We start from the raw sequence: 25,904 nt of genomic DNA on the forward strand, positions 1-25,904 counted from the left end.
AAAACTAAACGTTTCCAAAATCGAAGTACATGAATCAAGTACGCATTGATATTTAGTGACAAAATACAGCTTTTCTATTGGACACTGAAGGTATCGGTCACAAGATAGTTCATCTATCGCCGAATAGGACATGCTCTATTCGCAAAATACAGCAGGAATTTGCGAGAATAGAAGTTGTTATGAAATCAAATTCCGACGTTACTAAGGCAACAGTTGTACACTGCAATTATGATGAGGATACCGCCGTTGTGAATAGAGATCTTAAACGAGAAATCTGGCAGGCAAGATAGCAAATTATGTCGGGCAAAATCGTAAATTATGATTTATTATGTCGTTGCTAGGGTAACAAACTGTCCGGCATGAAAACTGACGTCGTGTGCATCGGGCTTAAGTAAATTAAGCCCGGTGCACACGACGCCAGTATTCCTTGTAATAGGATTTCTGTCGTAACAGGATTTCTGGCGAGCAAGAACTTTGCGCCAGATTTTTACTTATTTTATGATTAATAGTAATTTCGTGGATTTTCAAATAGATTATTATAAATATATACTGTGAATTTCACAATTCATATTTTAAAGGTCTAAAATACACCAATGCTTATAAGTGTACAAACAGAGAATTGTAAGAATTGTAAACGAAAACTTATATGTAGCGCATCTCAAAATTTATTTTTAAATTTCTTTTTTGTATATTGAAAATAATTCTTATTTTATTTTTAATTCTGGCTTAAGTTCTAATATACCTGGAACGAATAATTTTAACTTTGCAATTCAGTTAATATAATTCTTATAAATATTAGACAATGTTACAATATTTATAATAATCTATTTTAAAACATTCAATATTTCTTGAACATTTCGTTACGGTATGGAAAGTTCCAGCAATTTGTCTTAAGGCACGATGCCATACACCCTACTAGTTTTTTTAATTTTTTGGAAATTTTAAAATTTTTTGATATTTCAGATAAAATAACGAAAATTTAAAAAAAATGCGTATTTGAATTTTTTCGGAAATTTGAATATTTTAAAATTGAACTGCGTTTCCTAAACTAATCATTTATTCACGCCGCTATATATACACAATAGCTATTTACAAAATAAAAACTAAACGCTTCCAAAATCAAAGTACATGAATCAAGTACGCATTGATATTTACGTGACAAAGACAGCTTTCCTATTGGACACTGAAGGTATCGGCCACAAGATAGTTCATCTATCGCCGAATAGGACATGCTCTATTCGTAAAATACGGCAGGAATTTGCGAGGACAGAAGTTGTTATGAAATCAAATTCCGACGTTGCTAAGGCAACGATTTTACATAGAAATTATGATGAGTATACCGCCGTTGTGAATAGAGATCTTAAACGTGAAATCTGTCGAGCAAGATCGCAAATTATGTCGGGCAAGATCGTAAATTATGATTTATTATGTCGTTGCTAAGGTAACAAACTGTCCGGCATGAAAACTGGCGTCGTGTGCACCGGGCTTTAATTTCTCATATCCTGTTTATGTATGTGTATCCGCCATACATATACTGTATTTTATATTATTATAATTTCTGGCACATCTCACCTGCTTTTTGGCAATAATAATGTAGATATCTCATTTTTCCTATTATGATCATAAATTTATTATACATATTCTAATATTATCTAGACTCATAAGTAAACTGAAATTTTTGCCAGATAATAGTTTTTATTTGTTTTCAATGCAAACAATAACATGTCGTTATTTGCATTTTTTTCCATTTATTTCTACAATATTGCACATACATCCCAGGGCTTTATAATCACATACATCCTAGAAAGATTTATCAAAATCCGAATAATCGTTTAGAAGGAGTATACAGTGAGTGCTTGTAATTTAATATGAACTTTATATAGGGAGAAGTCCCGTAACGCCGGACAGCACCTAATACAGGACACTTCATTTAACACATATTATTTAAGCAAGTATATATATTTTTATATCAAAATACAAGTGAAAGGGGCGTGGGGGTACACAGGTGCAGGATCACCCGCCAAGACTTACCTGTAACGCACAGGGCCACCGCGGAAGCAACCCTTTGATGTTTTAGGCGCAAAATGACGGCGTCACCTAAATTTCAGTGGAAGTAATTCTACTGTATTGATGCATTTATATTTGAGTGGCATTCAATGAAAAAAGTAGTACTTGATTGTTATCCGTAAAATGGTAGAATATTATTAGATATTTTTAACAATTTTAGTAGGCACCACCAAATGAACGAACATGCCTGTCCCTTAGCAGCGGACGGTAAACATATTGATATTTCTTGTGAGAGTTGACGTAATTTATTTTAATTATTTAATTTTGTTCTGTATAAGTGCTAACGGTCACTACATACCCCCATTTTTCGTATTTTGTAGTCAAAGAATAAAAATCTTATGTACTTTGTAAAATCAAGTTTTTTGTTACCAAAGTTAGATTGATAGTATTAATTATTTTTTAGCAAAGGTTGCGTTTTTGCTAATTTAGTTTGATTTCTAACTTTATTTTATAACATAAGTCATAATTTAATAAACGTTTCGTAAAATATTTTTTGATTTATTTGTGAATAACCTTAGGTGTCCATCACTCGGGGACTTCCCCCTAACTTCAATAAAGCTCAAATTGATTCTACGTTTTCGTTAGAAAACGTTTGTATGAGAAAAAGAAAAGGGCTGTTTTTAGGGTTTTCCGGCAATTACTTGACTTTGTCTAGCCATAAGAACCATCATTGGACTTCAAAGAACATTTAAAAAAAATAATTGTCCAAATTGGTCCAGGCGTTGTTGAGTTATGCGCTTACCAACACATTTTGCGATTCATTTTTATATATAAGATAAATAAATATAAAAGTAATTGTAACTATATAAAGTAATAATGTGAGGGTTTGTTTATATTATTTTTAGGCATTCTTTGCAGTGCTTGTTCAATAGATTTCCATATGGGTTTTAAAATTGCCTTATATATCAGTAGTTTATCCCATGTACGCAGCAAATATAATTTTCTTCTAGTTATTTCAAGTTGTTGTCGTTTTTCTGTATATGTTGTATCCAGGTTGATTTAGCATCAAGATGCATCCCAAGATAAATAACAACATTTGTCTGAGGTACCATTTTATCGTAGAGCAGAAACGATAGGCACGATTTTTTCTTCAGTTTGTTTAATATGTAAGATTTAAAAATTGATTGACAGTATTATATCGGGAATATTTTTTTATATTTATAAAATAGGCCTTGATGCCAAACTTTGTCAAAAAGGCTCCGAGAAATGCCGCTGAACAGTATAGTTTTGATTGAAAAGAATCCACGATCTGTTCCTGAGTAGAATTTTGAAACCCAAATTGGTGATTTGGAATTATTTTTAGGTCTGGTAGGTATGGTCGCATTCTCTTCAGTATCAGTTTTTCAAAAAAAAAATCATATCGTTGACAGGAGGCTGATCGGGCGGTAACAGGAAGTTTGATTTAGATCTTTATCAGGTTTTGGAATCAGAATTATTTTTGCTGTTTTCCAAACGTATGAAAATACCTTGATTCTAATACTTGCGTTATAAATTATTGTTAGATACCTAAAGCTATTAACAGGCAAGTTTTTCAGTAGTATGTTTAGAATTTTGTCAAGACTTGTAGATTTTCAAGTTACAGTTCTACGAATATAGTTCTAGAGAACGGCTTTACAGAATCTTTTGAAAAAAGAGCGTTGAATTGATGGATCTTTATTTAGAAAACTAATAATTTGTTTATCTTCCAATGGGCTGACTTTGGATGAATTTGAAGTAAGCGCATTTTTATAGTACTCAGAAAAGGTGGTAGCTTTTTGGCATAACTTCTAGCCTGCTAGTATTGATGGAACATAAAGTATTTTGGTTTTTATTTTTCGGATTCATTTCATGTTTTGAGGTTGTTTATATCAATACTGTGGTGAAGGTCTCTCATTACTACCTTAAACGTTATATAGTTTCTAGCTTGAAACGTGTGCATATCCGTAATCCTTAACTCAATAAATTAGGAATTTTGTTATAAGTGTGCAAGTCAGGGACTTGTATTTTTACTGAATTTTGGTTCATTATTAACTTCCCGGAGGAGAAGTTTATGTTTTCGTCAAAAAATTCAATTCGCTAATTTTATGTTTTCTCAACGTTTCAAGCCATTCTGAATGAAATTTGAAAAAAGTAGGTGTGTGTGTGTGTATGTGAACAGATTTTTTGCCATAAATCGACGTTTTCTCAAAAACGGCTGGACCGATTTCAAAAATTTAAAAGCCATTCGATGTATCTCGATGAGGACTATCGTTTGTCAGTTTCGCGCTACGATCGGCCGAGACGTTTATTTATAAATCGCAGAAAAGCGAAAAAATTTTCGTCTACGTTTTAGCACGCAATTCTGAATCGATTATGAAAATTCAAAAACCGTTCGAAATATATTGGTTGGAAATCGTGCTGTTAGTTTTTGGTAGAGATCGGCCGGGCCGTTTTCTTGTAATAAGTGTTAAACATGTTTTTCGACGATTTTAATTATTATTTTTTTGATGCTAGATACCATAGTCTTTTAGATCATACTAAAATATTACGGCCCTACGACAACTCGTTTAACTTTAAAAATTCGTCAAAGTTTGCAAAAATTGGTTTTGTTTTTTTAGCATTTGTCAAAATTAGACCTCTGATCGACCTTTTATCAAAAAGGCCTGAACCGATTTCAAAAATTTAAAAGCCATTTGATGTATCTCAATGAGGACTATCGTTTGTCAGTTTTGTGAGACGATCTGCCCAGCCGTTTCATGTAATTTGAAAAAAATAAATGTTAAACTCTTTGTCACATTTAACCTCAAACTACCGAACCGATTTTAAAAAATCAAAAACTGTTCGAAAGATATTAGTTGGGAATGATACTGATTAGTTTTAGGTAAAAATCTACCGAGCCGTTTTCTTGTAATTAACTGTTGAAAAAAAATATTTAAGCCGATTTTTACGGAACCTTTTTTGGCGATATATATCATGGTTTTATAGAACTTACTGAAATATTGCGGCCTTACGACAAGTAGTTTAATTTTTGAAATTCATTGAAGTTTGAGAAAATGAGTAGTTTTTGACGTTTGTTAAAATTAAAACTAGATAATTTACTTGATATAATGATAGAGTACTTGGTCTTAATGAACATACTAAAACATTAAAGTCCTACAAAAACTTCTTCAATTACAAAAATTGTTTATTTTTGAAAATTTGCTCTTAGAAAATATTACGAGTTTGTTCGTTTTCAATTATGTGTAATAGATCCACTCGGAATACTTTTAATCGCTCAAATTAATTTATTTTTTATTGATTAAGTCGATTATTTACACATATCGGGTAGTTCATGTAACTTGCCTCAAGGCAAAATATCAATACCAACTAGTTTTTTCTAAATTTGTTATCTAACATAAGTCATAATTTAATAAACATTTCGTAAAATATTTTTTGATTTATTTATGAATAACCTTAGGTGTCCGTCACTCGGAGACTTCCCCCTAATAGCAATAAAGCTCAAATTGATTCTACGTTTTAGTTAGAAAACGTTTGTATGAGAAAAAGAAAAGGGGTGTTTTTAGGGTTTCCGTTTGTTAAAATTAAAACTAGATAATTTACTTGATATAATGATAGAGTACTTGGTTTTAAGGAACATACTAAAACATTAAAGTCCTACAAAAATTTCTTCAATTATAAAAATTGTTGATTTTTGAAAATTTGCTCTTAGAAAATATTGCGAGTTTGTTCGTTTTCAATGATGTGTAATAGATCCACTCGGAATACTTTTAATCGCTCAAATTAATTTATTTTTATTGATTAAGTCGATTATTTACACATATCGGGTAGTTCGTGTAACTTGCCTCAAGGCAAAATACCAATACCAACTAGTTTTATTATTGTAAAGCACTTTTCTCCATACTGTCAAAATCACACATCAATTTATATTTGGATACTCATTCTTCATTCAGCGCTCGAAGCGAACACATCGATTATACAATACCTGAGTACAATCAACAAGCATAATAAACAGCATTTATTTAGTCACAGTTTAGTGTAGTGTTTGATCTAGTAAGTGACTTTACTTGTGAATTCAGTGCTTTTTAATTAAATATAGTGCTCCCGTCAGGGAGTACTATAAATTATCACTCCACAATACCAATTGTGGAATCATTTAACATCATTCACGAAGACCAAAATAATTCTACTCAACTAGTTCTGAACCAGATGACTACAAAAAGAAATAACGATGATGCAGTAAACAGATCAACATCGTCGGATCCAACTCCCATTCCATCAACAAGTAATTTGTCTTCAATAGCAACAATGGATCCAGAGTCCACTGCACGCGATGTGATTGATTACACGAATAAAAACCCATGGCAAGAGGTAACTTCCGCTAAAAGACGTCGCCCGAACAACGCAGTAAGTAATGAAAGCGTTCCCATAAAATTAGCCAACAAATTCAGCGCTCTAGAAAACAAAGTTTCTAAACCATCAGACGAGGCAACAGATAATAAAAAATCTACTCCTCCGCCTTTATTTGTCTACGGGTTCGAGATTACAATCTTATGATAGCGGATATTAATTCAATTATTAATAAAAACAAATACATCACTAAATACCTACCAAATAAAACTATTAAATTTAACATTTTTGAAATAGAAGACTACCGCAATTTTGTTTAATTTCTGCGTGAAAGAGACGTCGTTTTTCATACCTACCAGATAAAAGCGGAACGCTCATACAGGGTTGTACTCAAATATCTGCACTACGCCACAGATAAAAATGATATCAAAGCCGCAATTGAAAAAGAAGGTCATCCTGTCAGAAATATTACTAATATCATACATCCGAAAACTAAACAACTGCTGAACATGTTTTACATAGACTTAGAACCCAAAGAAAACAATTCGTCAATTATTAAAATGAATAAAATGTTAAACCAAATAATTCATTTTGAGCCCCCAATAAGATCATCTAATATTCCGCAGTGTGTAAGGTGCCAAATGTACGGCCATACCCAGCGTTATTGCAACCGCAGATTTATATGTGTAAAATGCGGCTCTGATCATGAGTCTAAAAAGTGTACAAAAGCAGCTGAAGCCCCGCCCCTTTGTTATCATTGCGGCGATAATCATACCGCAAACTACAAAGGGTGTTCTTACTACCTTCACCTTGTCGGTGCAGATAACGATCAAGCAACAATAGGCAGAAGTAACGGGACTTATTTACACACAAATGCAAACCGGTACAAATCCAACCTACACAACAATAGAATTTCTCAGTACGCAAATCCTCAGCATATGTCTTATGCTCAGGTAATAAAATCGCAATCAAACCTATTTAACAACAATCAAAATCACATTAACAACAGTAATTCTCCATCGATGTCTGATTTCCTGACTGAATTTAGAAATATGTTTAGCCAGTTAATGGAACAAAACACCATGATTGTCAAAATGTTATCAACATTAATCAACATTAATAAAGCTAAATAATGGCTAATATTTTAAACTTAGGATTATGGAATGCTAACGGCTTGTATCAACACAAAGCCGAAGTAGAATTATTTTTGAGACACAACAATATCGACATCTTTTTAATTAGTGAAACACACTTCACCAAGTATTCAAACTTTTATATACCAAATTACAAGACATACTTCACTAACCATCCTGATGGCACCGCACATGGTGGGACTGCCATTATTGTAAAATCTAATCTTCTTCATTACGAACTGGATAAATACGAATCTGAAATTTTGCAAGCCACATCAATTTCATTAAAAATGAATTCATTCAACTTATGTGTTTCTGCAGTCTATTGTCCGCCGAGGCACAATATAACCAGTTTACAATTTCAAGATTTTTTCTCTACACTAGGTAGTCATTTCATCGCCGGCGGAGACTACAACAGCAAACACGTCAATTGGGGCTCAAGATTAAATAATCCCAAAGGAAAACAGCTATATGATACAATACATAAACTCAATTATAGTGTTCTTTCTTCAGGTTCCCCCACCTATTGGCCGAGCGATCCTGCCAAAAAACCAGATCTATTGGACTTTTTTGTATCATCGGGTATAAGCTCAATTCACAAGGAAGTACGAGCAAGCTACGACTTATCATCTGACCATAGTCCAGTAATAGCCAGCATAAGCACTTCGGCAAGTATTTTTAAACCCTCCTCTAGGATCTGCAACCATAAAACAAACTGGGACATCTACCGGAAGTTCGTAGAAGACAAAGTTAACCTCAAAGTTAAACTTAAAAATTCCGCTGATATCGAAAACACCATCGATTCCTTTAATACTCTTCTATACGATGCTGCAAAGTTTGCTACTCCTACTCCTGTTACGACAGAAAACTCCTGTCAGACAACAACATATGAAATAAAAAGGCTCATAGCAGAAAAAAGAAAAGCTAGGCGTAGGTGGCAACATAGTCATTTGCCCACAGACAAAAACATTTTCAATAATGTGAGCAACAAGTTGAAAGCAAGGTTAAAGGAACTCAATCAAGTGAGATTTAATAACTATGTATCCAGTTTGAATCGTTTTGACAATTCTATCTGGAAACCCGTCAAAAATAAACTCAAACCTAACTTTCAAAATCCTCCAGTTCGTATGGATACCCAGACCTCTGCATGGGCAAGAAGTGACAAAGACAAAGCAGATATATTTGCGGAATACTTAGCTACAGTTTTTCTTTTAACAATTTATCAAATTATAATGTCAACATTAGTCCTGCTTTAGACCATAATAGCAGTCACGAAAGCGAGAAACGTTTCTTGTCTCTCAAATTAGTAGTTAGTGAAATAAAGAAAGTTAAAGCAAAAAAATCGCCTGGAATAGACCAAATATCTCCCAGAATGCTCAAAGAATTGCCTGTAAAAGGATTCATTATAATCACCTATATCTTCAACGCTATTGTGAGACTTGACTACTGGCCAAATCAATTCAAGACCTCTTTAATAAAGATGATTCCAAAAACTGGCAAGGATCAACACTTAGTCACATCTTATAGGCCAATCAGCCTTCTTCCTATATTGTCAAAAATTTTAGAAAAACTGTTACTACAAGATATTTTGAAGGAATCCAATATCTTCCCTGATCACCAGTTTGGATTTCGTAAAGAGCACTCAACCATACAGCAGTGTCACAGGATTGCCAGTCATATCTATAACTCATTCGAATCCAAACAATATTGCACCGCCGTCTTTTCGGACGTCAAACAAGCATTCGACAAAGTGTGCCACGACAGACTCGTCACAAAAATTAGACTCTACTTACCAGTGAAGTATCATAATATCTTAACATCATATATTGTCAACAGAAAGTTTATAATCAAGGTTAATTCCTCGTCGTCTGACGTATTTCCTATCAAGTCAGGGGTACCGCAGGGAAGTGTGTTGGGTCCATTCCTATACACCCTGTTTACGCGCGATATTCCTACAACATCTATTACCACAATCGCCACTTTTGCAGACGACATATCAATCTTATCCACTGATGACAACCCTAGTACTGCTTGTTTAAAACTGCAGTATCATCTTAATTTGATTGAAGATTGGACCAAACTGTGGAACATAGGCATCAATGAGTCTAAGTCTAGCCACATTACTTTCACTCTTAACAAACAATCGTGTCCTGCAGTGTTCTTAAATGGCAATCAAATTCCAACAGTCAGCACCATCAAATATCTTGGAATTCACTTTGACGAAAAACTCACCTGGCGACATCACATTTGCACTAAAGTTAAGCAAATTAAAACGCGGGTCAAAGAACTCGGCTGGCTCATTGGACATAGATCCAAATTATCTCTAGAAAACAAGGTCCTTATTTATAATATGATAATTAAACCGTTGTGGACTTATGGTCTTCAGATTTGGGGCTGCTCGAGCAAATCAAATATTGCTCTTATACAACGGATGCAATCAAAAATTACTCGTTTGATCACAGGAGCACCCTGGTACGTAACTAATCAGATGATCCATAACGATCTAAATATACAGTTCGTTAATGAAGTCATTAAATCAATCAGTGAAAAACATCACCGGAAGCTCGAAAACCATCCAAACACACTAATGGCGCCACTGTTAGCAACTCCAAACAGCAGAAGACTGAAGAAGAAATGGCCGAGTGATTTGATTTAAGCAGAATATTACTTGATGAAGTGACCTCTATTAAATATTTATAAATCTTTTATTGAGAGAGTGTGTGTGTGAATGTCTGTGCGTATGTATGTACGTATGTTAGTGTATATGAAAAATTCATAACATTAGATCTTAAAATACGTAGTTTTCCCAGTAAACGGCCGAAGGACCTGAGCCAACTAGTATACCACTTGCTGAAGTGGTTACTATTATATAATTTCTTTTTTTGTTAACGTGCGTGTGAGTTTGTTTGTGTGCATGTACGTATGCATGTGTGTGTATTTGTTAAATTATCACAATAGCTTATAGGATACCTTGTATTCTGATTGCTGTAAATAAAGAGATAAAAAAAAAGAAAAAAAAAAAAAAAAAAAAAAAAAAATATTTGGATACTCATGATTGCTCACGCCTGCTATAGTTATTTTTCGATTACTGTTGATAACAATAGAGTATAAATAGTGTGATTCACATATTCGAATGAGGATTTGTGAGTACAAAACCGATTTATTAGCAAACAGGTATAACTGAACGATGTGCACTGATTATAAATATGTATTGTGACATTTATGTTCTGAAATATTCAAATTAGCGTTATTTGTTGTAAATTTAACAAAATCGCAAGTAATGCACCAGTCTTCTAAAAATTACATAACAAAGTCTTAATGAATCTTACGAGATGATTCAACAACAAATATAGAATTTGTCGAAAAACAAATACTACCGAAAATAAACCAATCTGAAAACCCATCACAATTCATAGAAGAGATCGAAATGCTTCTCAGTAATAACAATTTGCTATCAAACTATTAAATATCCTACAAACGTTTAGAAAGATGCGACTTACACATATTATTGGTTAGACCAAATTCCAACAAAGAATTATTACAACGTCCTACAAACACTTGCACCGGAAAACGATAAAACAGTTGAACAGCCTTCTACATCAACTTTACATCAGCCTATAGAAAAAAAAGATACCTCGCCACCGATTTGTACATGGAGTTATTGATATAAAACCATTTTTGAATTGTTAAAAAATAATGTCCAAAATTTTTATTCATACAAGACTGTTGAATCGCAGGTAGTTAAAATTAACACTAAGTACTCCGATACATACAATATTGTGTTGAAACTACTAACTAACCCTGTCAAATAAATATCACAATTGTAAAAACATACGTATTTACAATAGTTAAAATTAACACTAAGAACTCCAATACATACAATACTGTGTTAAAACTACTAAAAGATAAAGAAACTCAACCTAATTCATTTCAGGAAAAAACTGAAAGGTCATTTAAATAAGTAGTTAACACTCTACACCAGTGATTCCCAATCTTTTTTGGGCTCGCCCCACCTTGAGCTTTATAAGAACGTTATGCCTCCCCATACAATTTTTTTTTCTCTCACAAAAATGTGAATGATAACTTTTAAGATGAAATTGCTATTATTCAAACTAAACTAAATAAATAATAAATTTCAATTAATTTTTATTACTATTTTTTTTTCGAAGTTTATTTAATGCAATACTTAAACTAAAACAAAGATTTTATACTAGGTTCTAATCTAAGCTTTTTTTTTCAAAAAATTATAGCAAATTTTTGTATATATGATTACATTTGGGCATTTGGATTCAGTTACTTCATAAAGCTATTTCTTAACGAATCTACTTGACATTTTCTTAACTCAGTGCGGAATTATATCTTAGTTTTATATATTTTTTTGTTAAATCTTTTTTAGTTATCAGATTGGCAACTAAGTAAGTACGCATATTTTTCTAGAAATTAATAGTTATCGTTGGCAACTAAGTAAGGGCGCATTTTTGTTAGAAAATCAAAGACATTTTCCGTGGAATTAAATAACTTTGTTATGTATACCATTTTGATCGATGGCCTTTTGTTATTTTCCAAGAAACATCATTATCCCAAGTTTATAAAACTTCTAGTTTTTATTAGCAAAAACTGAATTAGACACAATTTGACACCATCATGATTTTTTTTTAATTCAAGTGTTTTAAATTAGATGGTTTGTGGTCAGAAACATTTGGTGGATGTGGAGAAAAATTTTCACCAACCCCCAATAATTTTTAAACATAGCCAAATTGTTTCTATTAGCCCAATAGATTATTGCTTTAATTAGTTTGTCCAAAACTTCAACTAGACAATCAGAACAGCATTGAGTGGAAAATCACCAGAATGGCATTTTTTAAACCAATTTTAACATAGCTGTTTTTTAAGGCTTCGACGCCATAAAAAGCACCTATTCTTTGGGATGATCGTTTTACCATTTGCAGAAATAAAAATTCAAAATTTGACTAAAATGTTTGTTTTGATATTTCATCTTTCAACAAACACTCTACATAACCGATCAAAAAAGTATTTTCTACTAATCGACAGCTAAATTTCTCACTATACATTACTACCTCAACCTCAACAAACCTAAAAAGTCATTTGAAGTATTCTAAGAATAAGAGTAAAAGCCGCGCTTAGTGTCAACCTTGTACTATTTAAGGATACAATAAAAATTTGTTTATTTTAAATTAATTTTATTCTTAGCCATAGTTACTGGCAGTGAGTAAAAAACTTACATCATATTTACAATTTTTCTGCTTTTAAAGCATTGTATAAAACTCTGTTCTCATAAAGCTTTGCAATTAACTTTAGTATTAAATATCACTTTTCTTGTGCATATTTTAAGTCGAGTCTTGTTACTGGCCTTAAAGCATTTATGCCAAGCAGTCAGAAATTTAATTTACCTATTTTTTGGTAATTTTCGTAAATTGGAATATATGTACAAGAAGTTTAAAATAATTAGTGAAGGGCTTCTGGAACCCAAAGACTTGTTGCACCCCGCAATAATCTCTTTCATAATGTTGTTGTTAGATTTATATAAAGTTTATTGCATATATCATTTTCAAATTATAATGGGTAGTTGTAATTTTATTATAAAGTAATGAAAAAAAGTGAAGTCAACCCGGCACAAAAAACATAAATTCGGCACTAGTAAAGCAAGGTTGAAAACTAAAACCGTCGCGGCCAAACCGGGACACTTTATTATTCTAAATCTAAGAAGCATTTTTTTGTTAAATATTTTACCGATACTATACTGCATTACATTAAAATCACCAAAATTTTCAAATTGCCCCCTGGTGGGGCGTGCGCCCCACGTTGGAAAACACTGCTCTACACTATAGCACACACATTTAAACCCTGTCAAATAAATATTACAATCGTAAAAACATACGTATTTACATAAAATATATAATAAAACTCGCAAACCGGGCGAACTCCGTTTCACCACCAGATGGTTTCATTTTATGTAATATTTCGTTTGGTGATTTAAAGATGAAGAAAAAAATTCCCTGCTGTTGAATTTGAATTAAAATTTGCACAATACACGTGATTGATTTGATGGTTTTCAATTGAAATGTTAGGAAACGAATAACTTATTTTTTACTTTTTTGCACAATTTCACAGTGAACAAAATGCCGGTTTGTCACATAAAATTAACTGAGCAGAGAACAATGAGTAGCTCTCAAACAAAAATATTAGTTGGTAGTACATACTAAGTATCAGAGATGACGATGTAGGTGAAAAAAGTAAATGTGTTTGCCGCTTTTCTGTTGAAATCTTCTTTCAATTTTCTTTGCTATAAACTTCACGGAGTTGGAGACCTTTCCAACGAATGCAAACTCGTCGAAATCGGTTTATGCGTTCTGGAGTTATATCGTCAGGAAGGAAAACCCGACTTATTTCTATAATATATATATATCTTTTATATAAAAAATGGAGCTCTCTTTCAAATGTCCAAGTAAAACTCGAAAACGGCTGAATCGATTTGACCAGTCTTAGTCTTGAAAAATTCGTGATAATCAGTAGGTGGTAGCGTACATTGAATAAAACAATGGACGGTGGCTAATAAGTGAAATGTCAAACGTTTTTGACAGATGATGTTTAATTACATTTAATAGAATGTTTTACGTGAATATTATGTATTTATGATTAAATTGTAGTAAGTAGTTTTGTTTGTAGTTTTATTTATATACAAAAACGTTAGTGAACGGGTCGCAAGTGTTACTAGATACTCAAAATATCAACTTTTTTGAAATGTTAATATGAAAATGCAATTTTTGGTATATTTTTCTCAAACACGGTGCTCTGAAAGATCTCATTTGTATAATTATATACTCATTGGTATTTATAAAACATTTTTTAGGTTATATTAATTTTTATTTATGTTATTTAAATTCAGAACCTAAATTTGGTATCGATCAAAGGGACATTTTGTCGAATAACATTTTTCCAGTTATAATTTCCCAGAATTTATCGAAGAATAGATAGTAATATATGATGGTCCGGGGTTAAAAAGGTCCACCACCGATGTGTCAAAAATCAGTAAAGTTAAGTATTGTTTAACAAGGAATTGAAAAGTAAAGGTAAAAAGATGTATAACCAGCTATAACCTTGATTCTAATGACTTTGCTATCTGGAGATAAACTGTAATCTTTGAAAATCTATAATAAAAGTATTTTCTTCCGTTGGTAGTTTTTTGGCATTAGTTAAAAGTGTAATTATTTTGTAAAACACCTTTAAAATTAAAATAAGACATTAAACCTGTTTGCCACCTAGCCGTTCTAAGTTACCCTGTCTATGGGGTAAAAAGGTCTAGATAACAATTTTTTGAAAGACAGCAAAAAAGCATATTTCTACAATGATGAAGTAGCTGGCAGTTTTACTGAACGTAGTCAGATAGTTGTTCGTTTGAAATGTGTTATTTGTTGTGATATAATTAATTTGCTTTTCATAATATAGTTTATATTTGCTCAAAGTCAAATTGGACCATTGTGTTTCGCCCTGCTCTACATATATATTTTTTAATGAATTCACTTCAATTCATCGAATGTTACTTGAAACTTTTCAAAAAGCAGGTGAAAGAAGGAATTGGATTGGATTATACCATGTTTTCTGTAGAAAGTGTATAAAACTTCCAGTTTGATTGTATTGATGAAATATAGACAAACTGATGGGGTTTATAGCAATCAAACAACACATCCTTATACACTTAAAGTATTAATATTTTTGATTCTCTAGAAATTGTTTAGAATATACCTTACTTAGCAAAACAACGTTTGCCGGTTCAGCTAGTATATATACGAGGTCTGTTCAAAAAGTACCCGGAATTACTAATAATTAAATTTCGCGGGTCTGGAGTGTCTGATTGTCAAAATTTTTTTTTATTGTGTTGGTATACATGCCCCTAAAGTATGATGAAATTTTCAGCTATATTCACTGTTTACTTTGTCTGTGGTAGTCGCTAAGGTTCGACGTGTTTTTCTGAGCTCGGCGATTTTTACAATGGAAGAATTGAAAAGTCAAAGAATTTGTATTAAATTTTGCGTAAAAAATGAAATAAAGTGTTGCAAAGTGCAAAAATTCACCAGATATGGCTCCGTGTGACTTTTTCCTATTCCCAAAGTTGAAGAGACCCATGAAAGGACGGCGGTTTTCCTCGATTGAAGAAAATCGCTGAAAGTGCTCAAGGACATATCAAAAAGTGAATATCAAGGGTGCTTCGAAAATTGGAAAAAACGCTGGCATAAGTGTATTATATCTGGGGGGGACTACTTTGAAGGGGACCACATTAATGTAGACGAATAAATAAATATTTTTTTGAAAAAACGAAAATTCCGAAAACTTTTTGAACTGAATATATATATATATATATAACAACGTTCTACTGAACCTTTGCTAAAAATATTTGTTATCGAACTTGATGAAGACAAGAATAATAAAGCATTAAATCAAAAACATCGAAAATTTCCCTAATTAAGGCAAAAAGAAAGCTTAAAACAACCAACCACAAGTCATCAACAATAAACAAAATATGACTGATCAACAAAATTCGCAAGAAAAAGGAATAAATACTAGCAACAATCAAGTTATTGTAAATTATCAAAATGACATGAACGAAATAAAATTCATGATAAAGAATCTGATAGATCAAATGGGCACTATGCTCAAATTACTGACAACCATTCTTATCAATTACAAATAATGGATACGCATCTAAAGATCTGCACATAGAACGCTTCAATATAGCACTTACAAGAAGTTAAACAATTTATTATGATGCATAACATAGACTTACTTATTATTTTAGAGACACATTTGACAAGCATATAAAGATCTTATTACACCATCTACAATACAAATTATCTAGACGACAAAACTTATGGCGACACAGCAATAATAATAATATCTACTATAAAACACCACAATCTGAAATCTTTTTCCACAAACTTTTTGCAGGCTATAAACATTTCCGTACATTTTCAAGACAAAGTACAGCTAGAAATAAAAGTGTCAAAATCGACCAAAGCCAAATTACAACACAAAAGCTGAAGGAAATACCACAAAAAACAATTTTTAACAATTATTTTTAATTCAATTATTAGATTGAAATTATTCGTACATTCTTGGAAAATTGCCAAAATAATTCTGATACTGAAATCTGGTAAAGATCCCATCCAGTTCCAGCTTACTTCTCATCCTGTCTAAAATGTTTGAAAATTTGTTACTCAAAAAAATCCAAACAATTGTGAGTAATAAAAACATAGTTCTACTATATCAAATCGGCTTCAGGATACTACACTCAACAACGGAGCAAACTCACAGAAGAGTCCAGAAAGTAAACTCGTCCTTGCAAGAAAAAAAAGCTCAGCTTCATTTTTAGACAACTCACATGCTTTAGGTGTCGTCCACCAGTCTTCTATTCAAAATTAAAGCTAACCTCCCAGTTAATCTATACATATTACTTAAATAATATCTGACCAACAGACAATTTTTTATAAACCTATCACGTTGTAACTCTTCTGTGAAGAAAATAAACTCAGGCGCTCTAATGGCGAGCGTTATTAACTTCAGTAATGAGCCCAGAATCGAGAATAAAATTTTTTGCATATCTTCACGTTTTGAAGCTTTCTGAACATTTTGGCATACCTCAGAAAAAATGAATGTTCGTATGTATTTGTGTGTGTGTATTTTGGGTTTCCGCATTTTTTCGTTCACGTTTTCGGGCGCACGGATCAATTGATTTGAATGATTCAAAAAACATTCGAATTATATTGATAGGCAGTCGAACTGTACACATCGCAGAGTGTTATCAGTATAACATAATAACAAGTCAGTCTACTTGTAGTCAAATAATAATAAACATAATATACCTGTGCAGTGTAGATATCTAAAACCGCCATGTGCCCCTTGTGGGTACACGCAAGTGAATTTAATTCTCCATCTATCAAAAATTAACTCAATTGAGTTTAATTTAAGTGAAATTAAAAGTGTTAGTGACATGAGTGACGCTGCCTACGGGCAGGTAAATAATTCCGAGATTAACGGGACCCGACCCGGCGATATCGGTGCTTGCGTATCGAGCGCAATACAAACATTATATAACACAAACAATGCAGATTATTCGGTTAACGAAATTATAAGTGAAAAAAAGTCATTAGGAAACTCAAAAATTAAACATAAAATCAAACCTAGCATTAGCAAAAATGCCGAAAAAAATATTTAAAAAAAATATTGACATTATTCCAGAAATGTTAAAATCTGGTATTATCAATAAAATTGAAAATAAACAACTTAAACTGAATATTCCTAGTGAAATTAGCCAAAATATAACAATGGAACATAGCAATTTAGAACCAAGTCACAATGTTATGGAAGTTGCCGCTATGAACGACGTCGACAGTGATTCATCAATTGATACTAGTGACCTTAACCAGGGCTGGACAACCGTTCAAAACAAAAAACGCTCACAGTCAGAAAATTCAAATACCCCAATAGAACAACATAATTTAAAGGAATACTGGCTGAACCCAACTCCCACTAGTAACTACTTTGATGTCTTAGCAAGCACCTCATTTCAAAAAGATGCCGACAAACAAACAACAAACACACCACCTATTTTTGTACATGGCGTAAACGACATTAAACCTTTATTTGGTTTACTTGAGACCCACGTAAAAGGTCAGTACTCATACAAAATAGTAGGAAATGATCAAGTCAAAATTAATACCAAAGATGCTCACGTCTACAATATAGTTTTAAAGTTGCTACGTGAAAAGGGCACACAATTACACTCCTATCAAGCGAAGTGTAAGCGAACATTTAAAGTAGTGGTAAAAAATTTGCACCATAGCACTGACATCGAAACACTTACAGGAGAAATTACTACACTCGGTCACAAGGTCGTACGCATCTACTTAATGAAACACAAAGTTACAAAAGCTCCACTTAACATTTTTGTAGTGGAACTTGAGCAAAGCAATAATAATAAAGATTTTTACTCCATCGAATACCTCTACAGAACAAAAGTTACTATAGAAGCTATGCGCCATAGAAGAGAAGTTCCGCAGTGTACAAGATGCCAAAATCTTGGACACACGAAAAATTATTGTTCACGCATCGCACGCTGCGTAAAATGTGCCAAAGAGCATCTAACAAAAGATTGCCCCTGGAAGGACCTAGTCAACGCCGGCGTTAAATGTGCCTTTTGTTTTGGTAATCACCCAGCCAGCTATAGAGGGTGCACCATTTATAAAGAAGAAAGACGACGCAGATTCCCTCTCCTGAGGCAAAGACAACCCGCCCAACCTAATGACAATTCTCAACCTTTTGTCCGTCCAAACGTTTCCTTCTCAGATGCTACTTCTAGAAGCATAAACAGCAACAGAAACCACAGGGACAACCAAGGACTGTCGACAGACAATCAACAGCAAATAATTACTTCAAGTAACTAACAAACAGACATGCAAGAACTAAAAGATATGATGAAAACACTCATGAGCCAAATGAGCACTATGCTGAACATTTTGACAAACCTTCTACCTTTGAGAAAATGATGGCCTTATACTACAAACTATGTACATGGAACGCCAACGGTCTTGCGCAGCACCACCAAAAAGTAAAACAATTTCTTCGTCATAACGATATTGACATAATGCTAATTAGTGAAACACATTTTACTAGCAAAAGCTACCTCAACATTCCACAATATACAACATACAGTACTAGACATCCGGACGACAAACCACATGGTGGAACAGCCATCATAATAAAGTCTAAAATCAAACATTCTCTGTTAGATCCACAATGCAACGATTTTCTACAAGCCACGAACATTTCTATTGATTTTCCTCAAAATAGAATCACAATTTCTGCCATTTACTGCCCCCCAAAACATAAAATATTTAAACAATACTTTGACATTTTTTTCAGAGCTCTAGGAAATAAGTTTATAGTTGGAGGTGACTATAATGCGAAACATCCATATTGGGGATCAAGACTTGCCAATCCTAGAGGACGTGAACTCTACAGCTCCATACTCACTAACAATCTAATCCCGATCTCAACCGGAGAACCAACTTATTGGCCGAGCGACCCGAACAGAAATCCGGATCTGTTAGACTTCTACATAACCAAAGGAATAACAATCAGTAATATAAAATCTCAAAATAGCCTAGATTTGAGCTCTGACCACTCTCCTGTTATACTAACCATTTTTTGTAAACAACCACCGATTTTCATAAAACCTTACCTGACCAACAAATTCACGGACTGAAACAAATTTAGAGAACTGTTCGATATCAACTTAAATTGTAATATGTCATTAAAGTCAGAGAACGACATTAATAACGCGGTAAATCATCTCACCGAAACAATACACTAATCTGCACTAAATAGCACTCCTTCAATTACAATCAGTAATGAACTCAACTATCCTCTGTACATCAAACAACATATTGCGATTAAAAGAAGACTCCGAAAAATATGGCAAACATCAAGATCTCCTCAAGATAAAACAAGATTGAACAGCGCCTGTAAAGAAGTAAAAATATTACTAAAAGAATACAACAACAACGTACTTGAAAAAAGAATCAAAGACCTGACGGCTACTAAGGACACGAATTACTCCATATGGAAAGCTACTAAACATTTCAAACAACCTATACTCCCGGTAATCCCTATTAGAAAAAATGATAACTCCTGGGCAAAAAGTCATCAAGAAAAGGTCGATTTATTTGCAGATTTTTTCGAAAACGTATTTCAACCATTTCCGCAAAACTACTTCCAAGAGGAGCATACCACTGAAGAAATACAGTTTGAAAACTTTTCCAACCAAGAGTGTACTAAAATTCGCTTCCTGGCATCAGAAGTCAAACATGAAATTTCAGTCTCAAGATCAGGTAAATCTCCTGGCCATGATCTTATATCAATCCAAATCCTGAAACAGCTCCCACCAAAAACTCTGAGGTACATAACAATTCTGTTCAACTCTCTCCTAAGACTAAAAGTGTTTCCTAAGGCGTGGAAAATAGCCAAAGTAATTCTAATTCCCAAAACAGACAAGGATCCTTGTCTTCTCAAGTCATACCGACCAATAAGTTTACTTTCAACTCTTTCTAAAATATTTGAAAAACTTCTACTCAAAAAAGTTCTAACAATACTCCATGACAAATCTATAATTCCGGACTATCAATTTGGTTTTAGAAAGCTACATTCCACCACAGAACAAACCCACAGAATTGTGGAACAGATAAATGCTACAATACAGGAAAAGAGGTACTGCTCAGCCTGCTTCCTTGATATATCCCAAGCCTTTGACAAGGTCTGGCACGCCGGACTACTTCATAAATTAAAGAATATCCTACCAGCGCAACTATTCTCAATATTAAAATCCTATCTTACTGAGAGGAAATTCTACATTAGTCTGGCAAATGAAACCTCATCCCTCAGAAACATTAACTCTGGCGTTCCACAAGGTAGCGTGCTAGGTCCTGTTTTATTTCTTATATTTACCTACGACATGCCAACTTCCCCAGACACTGAAATTGCTACGTTTGCAGATGACATATGCATCCTATCCAAGCATGAAGACCCTAAAATAGCATCCGAACTGCTGTAGCGTCACATTCTAATGATTGAAACTTGGCACAAAATCTGGAGATTAAGAACCAAAAATTAGTCCACATCACTTTCACACTGAGGAAAGATACTTGCCCACCGATATTTATTAATGGAGAACAGATACCACAAGCAGTTGCCGTTAAATACCTGGGTATACATCTGGATAGGAAACTTAATTGGAAAGTACACATTCAGAAGAAAAGAAAACAACTAGAAGAAATATTCAAGAGCCTTTATTGGCTACTAGGAAGAAAATCTCAACTATCGATATACAACAAACTATTGATTTACAAAGTTATCCTAAAACCCATATGGACTTACGGAATTGCACTTTGGGGGACAGCATTTAAGAGCAATACAAAAATTATTCAAAAGGTTCAAAACAAGATACTAAGGATCATCCTAAACGCCCCAAAATATGTACCGGTATGGCTGCTCCACCAGGACACGGGCCTGCATACTGTAGAAGAAGAAATTGCAAGATACGCCATCAAACACAGTCACCGACTGGAGAACCATCCCAACGGGCTCGCTAAAGCACTCATCTCAGCAAACTACACCAAAAGACTAAAAAGGAAAACGCCCTTGGACCTAACTGGCATCCCAAGTCAATCTAGATTATAATCTTTTCTTAAATTAGGAGAGATTGCAACTGTGCACTCTCTCAAGCATTCAATAGTTTATTTTGAAGACAGCTTCTCTGTTATTTTGTTATCCATAAAATTTATCTAATGTCCATTGGACAGATGTAAATTATATCCAAATAAAAAAAATAAAAAAAAATTGATAGGAAGATGTGCTGATTAGTTTTTGGAAAAGGCAGGTACAGACATTACAGAGATACGGAGCAAAGAGTACAGAAAATAGAAATCGAAGTTTTAGAGAACGGAGTATTCGATTTGAATGATTCAAAAAACATTCAATTTGTAATAATTGGGAGAAGTTGTTTAGATTTGGAGACAGCCGTTTTGGAGATACCGAGCTAATTGAGCAAAAAATGGTAGTTTTTGAGAGAACTAAGCATCTGATTTGAATGATTCAAAAACGTTTTGCTTGTTTTGACAAAATAAACGCTTTTGACAATGTTTTTTTTTTGTATATCAAAAATAATTCAGATTTTAATTTCAATTCTGGATAAAATTCTAAAGCTTATTTATATACCCTAAATAAATAATTTTAACTTTGCATTTCAGTTTATATAGCTCTTATAAATATTAGACAATGTTATAGAATTCATAATAATCTGTTTCAAAACATTTAATATTCCTCGAACGGAAAGTTCCAGCAATTTTCCTTAATTCACGATGCCATACACAACTAGTTTTTATTGTTTATTTCGGATATAAAATCGCAATATTTGCTGATGACATATGCATATTATCATGTCACGAAAGCTTGAAACATTTGCTTTTGCTTTGAGAAAGAAAACATGTCTCTCCGTCACAATAAATGAAATCCAACTACCTCATAGTACGGGAGGTAGCAACGTTTTCGAGAAAGCATTTTAGTCAGGCTGGTTTTTTGGTATGCGGTCCTTGGTGCTCTCTCGATTAGGGTACGGGCCGTCTGGTAGCTGGAAGCGGCTGCGTTAATTAGTGCGCAGCCAACTTTTACGGCGTGATTTCAAAATTTTGAAAGCAATTTAGTCAGTCCAATTTTCATTTTTTTGACTTCGAATAGGTTCACCATACTCACATTTTTTGTTGCCAGACATTTTGGGCGCTGCTAAATATGTATCAGACGCCAATTTATTTATAAATTTTTTTAAAAATTTAAATCATTTTAGTCCGTCTGAAATTTTAATATTATGTTCGTTAAGGGTAAAAACACATAAAGTTAATTTGCCAGACGTTTTTGCGGTCTAAAGGAAAAAAGGAGAAAAATATTGGTCTAAGATAATGTCTATGCGAACAGATTTTATCTGGCAAATACAACTCAGAAACTTTTTAGAGATGCCGTCATAGGTTTGTGGTACATCTTTCATGAGATGCAACTGAAAAAAAAATCATCAACTATACAAACATCAAACGATGACGGTGGTTGATCGGTAGCGTTGTTTCATTTGCGCCAATGTATTTGGCGATTGTGTCACTCTGTCTTCTAGTATTATATTGCCAGACATTTTTGATTGCCAGACATTTTTGATTGCCAGACATGGTTAACAACCGCAGAAACGTCTGGCAAATTAATTTTATGTATTTTCACCCTTAACGGACATAATATTAAAATATTAGACGGACTAAAATGATTTGATTTTTTAAAAAAATTAATAAATAAATTTGCGTCTGGCACATATTTAGCAGCGCCCAAAATGTCTGGCAATAAAAAATGTGAGTCTGGTGAACCTATTCGAAGTCAAAAAATGAAAATTGGACTGACTAAAATGCTTTCAAAATTTTGAAATCACGTGAATTGACATTTTGATAGTTCTCACCTCAGGTGTCAAACAATAAATTTTTTTTTCCAACTTCTTGACTTTTTTCTCCATGATTACTATATTTGATTAGTCTGAGAGCAGTTTAGTGACAACACACGTACAGTAGACTAATATATAAGATATATGCATATAATAAAAATAAAAGATAATCTAATGACGCATTATGCCTTAGAAAATACCTATATAATTAAAGCTCATTAAGGTTCATTAAAATGATGAATTAAAAAAATGCGCACAGCTTTATGCTATTTTAGTTTAAAAAGCAATAATTTATATGATTCTACATTTACATCGCTATCAAACGGGAGTTAGGAATAAAATATTCTTTAACAAGCTCTGCCATATTTTAACGAATACCGACCAATTAAAGTTTCTGTGATAATAATCTATAGGATGATTATAAAAAGTATTAAAAATAATACAAAAAAAAACATAAAATAATATCTACATGCATCGGATTTAAAATAGCAAAACTTATGTAAAATAACATTTGAGTACAATGAGGTTTTTTGAATTATTCAAATTCGATGCTTTGTTCTCTCAAAAACTGAACTATCTATTTTGGCACTTTTTTCCCTGTATCTCCAAAGCGACTAGTCCTGTCTTTGCCAAAAAGTAACCAACACGTCTCCCTATCAATACGAATAAAAATGTTTTTTAAATTATTCAAATCGGTTGATCCGTGTTCCTGAAATCGTCGACGAAAATTTGTATCCGCGCGCACACACATACACACACATGCACACACATATACACGCACACATACACACACATACACACACACACATACACACATACATCCATTTTTCTAAGGTATGCCAAAATGTTCAAAAACCTTAGAAAAGTAAAGGCATATGAACATTTATATTTTCGATTTTTCGATTACTACGAGAACATGCCTCGTATAACTTACCATACGGGAAGTTAATAGTCTATTTGAAAATATTTAAAACTGTAGTACTTATTTATAGAATAATTTTCATTGATAATTGAATATTTTCATTCCTCGAATGTTTAACTACGGTACGGAAGATTTCAGCAATTTGCCATAAGCAGTGGCGAACCTAGAACTTTCGCCACCCGGGGCGATCTCCAGATTGCCGCCCTTTCAATTATAAGTCAGTCAAATAGTAGTTTTCATAAATTAATACAAATAAAGTAGTGGTGCATGGCATCGTGCCTTAAGGCAAATTGCTGGAACTTCCCGTACCAAAAATTATTATTTTTTAAAAAACAATTAACATTTTTGAAAAAGTTTTACTTAAAAAAAAATAGATTTTTGAGAAACTATAACTTTGACACAAAATTAATTTAAAAAAAAAAAAATATATTGAAAAAAACGCTCCGTTCTCTTATAAACTGAGTTACCATATTTGGCACTTTTTGCCCCGTATCTTTGGAACGGCCAGACCTACCTGCGCCAAAAACTAATCAGCACGTCTCCTTATCAATATAAATCGAATGTTTATCGGTTGATCGGTGTTCCCGAAATCGTCGATGAAAATTTGTATCCGCACACACACATACACACACACACACATACATCCATTTTTTTTAAGGTATGCCAGAATGTTCAGAAGGTTTTGAAACGTAAAGTTATATAAAAATTTTCATTTTCGATTTTTTTGCGATTACTATAACTTGCCCTACGGGAAGTTAATAAATACTGTAACTTTTATATGTTTACAGAAAAGTAAAGGATATTGTCTAATATTTATAAGAAATATATAAACTGAATTACAAAGTTAAAATTATTTATTAAGTATACGAGTATAAGTGAGCATTTGAACATTAGGCAGAATTCAAATTAAAATTCACGTAGAAAGTTTTTTGAATCATTCAAATCGGATGCTTAGTTTTTTCAAAAACAGATATTATTTGCACATTTTGCTTGGCATCTCCGAAACGATTGGATCTGCCTTTGCCAAAAACTAATCACCACTTCTCCTCATCATTAAAAATTGAAGTTTTTTGGATCAATCAAATCGGATGTTTCTTTCTCTCAAAAACTCATTTATATTTTCTGTACCCTTTGATTCGAATCTCCGCAACGGCTGGACTAATCAGCACATCTCCCTATCAATAGAATTCGAATGTTTTTTCAACCATTCAAATCGGTTGATCCATGCGCCCGAAAACGTGAACGAAAACATGCAGACACACAAAACACACACACTTCCATTTTTTCTGAGGTATGCCAAAATGTTCAGAAACCTTCAAAACGTGAAGAAATGCAAAAAATTTCATTTTCGATTTTCGGCGCATTACTGTAACTTACCGTACGGAAGTTAATAAATATGAAATGAATAAGTTGCTTTTTATAACTAAATATAAGT

The 25,904-nt window shown here is 33.1% G+C and overlaps 1 protein-coding gene across 1 annotated transcript in view; it reads left to right on the forward strand.

Moving 5' to 3' along the window:
• LOC113376836 (F-box/LRR-repeat protein 2) overlaps positions 1-25,904 on the forward strand; it is a 549,588-nt gene that overhangs the window by 67,261 nt on the left and 456,423 nt on the right. The window lies entirely within an intron of this gene.

This window comes from Ctenocephalides felis, unplaced genomic scaffold, assembly GCF_003426905.1.
Source record: "Ctenocephalides felis isolate EL2017-DRISC unplaced genomic scaffold, ASM342690v1 CF-g0.4_SCAFFOLD_01886, whole genome shotgun sequence".
NCBI classification, from domain to species: Eukaryota; Metazoa; Arthropoda; class Insecta; order Siphonaptera; family Pulicidae; genus Ctenocephalides; species Ctenocephalides felis.